Source organism: Tamandua tetradactyla, chromosome 3, assembly GCF_023851605.1.
Source record: "Tamandua tetradactyla isolate mTamTet1 chromosome 3, mTamTet1.pri, whole genome shotgun sequence".
Taxonomy (NCBI): domain Eukaryota; kingdom Metazoa; phylum Chordata; class Mammalia; order Pilosa; family Myrmecophagidae; genus Tamandua; species Tamandua tetradactyla.
Genome location: NC_135329.1, coordinates 190707632 through 190709987, shown reverse-complemented (window position 1 = coordinate 190709987; position 2356 = coordinate 190707632).

Genomic DNA, 2356 nt, shown 5'->3' with positions numbered 1-2356 from the left:
GTTATGCATTTAGGATGTTAAAATTGATAGAAAGAAAATGTATTAAAATTATATCTAGAAAGAAATGAGAAGGAATTTTTGTACAATACAAAAAAACCCCACACAAATAAATATGAAAGTAGGCATTCATGGAATAATTGAGTGGAAAAAGAAGTTTAAGACATGCAAAAATTAAATAGCAAAATAGCAGAAGAAATTCTGCATTGTCACTAATTACTTTAAATGTAAATGGATTAAACTCTCCAGTTAAAAAGCAGAGACTGGCAAAATAGATGAAAAAGCATGACCCAACTATATGCTGTTTACAAGAGACTTACCTTAAATTTAAAGACATGAGTAGGCTAAAAGTAAAATCATGAAAATAAATGTATCATACAAGTAGTCACCAAAGGAGAGATGGGGGCAGATGTACTAATATCAGATAAAATAGACTTTGAATAAAAAAATGGTTACAAGGGACAAAAAAGGTCATAATATATTAATAAAGGAATCAATTCAATAAGAAGCCATAACAAGTGTAAATATATGTGCACCTAATAGTAAAGCTCCAAAGTATATGAAACAAATCTTGACAGATTTGAAGCAAGAAATAGACGGTTCTACATTAATAGTAGGAGATTTTAATATACCACTTTTAATCTTTGTTATTTCCTTTCTTCTACTCATTTTGGGTTTAGTTTGCTCTTCTTTTTCTAGTTCCTCTGGTGTTGAGTTTAAGCCCTGATTTGAAATCTTTTTTAAAAAACGTAACTACTTAGAACTATAAATTTTCCTCTCAGCACTGCCTTTGCTGTTTCCCATAAGTTTGATATGTTGTGTTTTCATTTTCACTTGCCTCAAGATATTTCCTAATTTCACTCGTGATTTTTTATTTAACTCATTGGTTGTAATAGTACCTGGTTTAATTTCCACATATTTGTGAATGTTCCCTTTCTCCTTCTGTTATTGATTTCTAGCTTCATTTGGTTGTGATCAGAAGAGGTACATTGTATGATTTCAATATTTTTGAATTTACTGAGGTTTGTTTTGTGACCTAAGATATGACCTATCCTGAGGAATGATCACCATGTTCTAGAGAAGAATGTGTCTTCTGTTGCCCTTGGGTGAAATTGTCTATATATGTCTGTTAGGTGTGGTTGGTTTAGAATATTATTCACGTCTGCAGCAATACTGTTGTCTATTCCCTTGTTGATCTTCTGTCTAGATGTTCTATCCATTATTAAATGTGGCATATTAAAGTCTCCTACTATTAATGTACAGCCATGTATTTCTCCCTTCAAATCTGTCAATATTTATTTCATATATTTTGGATCTCTGCTATGGGATCAGTACAATGTCCCCCTTTTTAATTTTTTATGTAGTTATCTGTGTCCTTCCTTTGTTTGTTTTCAATATCACTCTGCACAAAGGTTTATTTTTTAAAAATCTTTTAAAGAACCAACTTTTGGTTTTGTTAAAATAGGCAGTTAAAAAAAACAGAATTGGAGGTGCATGGGTAATTCAATGTTAGACTTCTCACTTGCCAAGTGGGAGACCCAGGTTCGAGTCCCAGTCCATGCACTAAAAAATAAATAAATAAATAAATAAAATAATTCAACAAATGGTGCTGTGATATTGAAATATTCACACAGAATAGAATAAAATGTGGCCCCCACCACACAGCATCCAAAAAAATAATAGAATCAACTAAATCAGATAACTAAATAAAAAATGAAAATGAAGGACTTTATTACTGATTCCACAGAATTTAATAGAACTATATGATGATACTATGAACAACTGTATGCCAACAAATTAGATAACCAAGAGGATACAGAAATTCCTAGAAACACACAAACTGCCTACACTGACTCAAAAAAAATAGATGATCTCAACAAACCAATAACTCTTAAAGAGATTGAATCAGTAGCCAAGACTTCCCAACAAAGAAAAGCCCAGATCCAAATGGCTTCCTAGGGGAATTTTTACGAACCTTCCAGGAAGAATTAGCACCAATTTTGCTCAAATTTTCCAAAAAAAGTTGAAGAGGAGGGAATACTCCCTATAGGAGCCATTCAACAAGGCCAAAATCACCTCATACCCAAGCCAGATAAAGATACCACAAGTCAGAAAGATTATAGACCAATATCTCTTATAAATACAGATGCAAAAAGCCTCAATGAAATACTAGCAAATTGAATCCAACAGCACACTAAAATAATTATACACCATAATCAAGTGAAATTGATTCCAGGTACACAAGGTGGTTTTGACATAAGAAAATCAATTAATGCAATACAACATATTAACAGAATGAAGTGAAAAAAATCCACATGATCATCTTAAGTGATGTAGAAAAGGTATTTTACAAAATCCA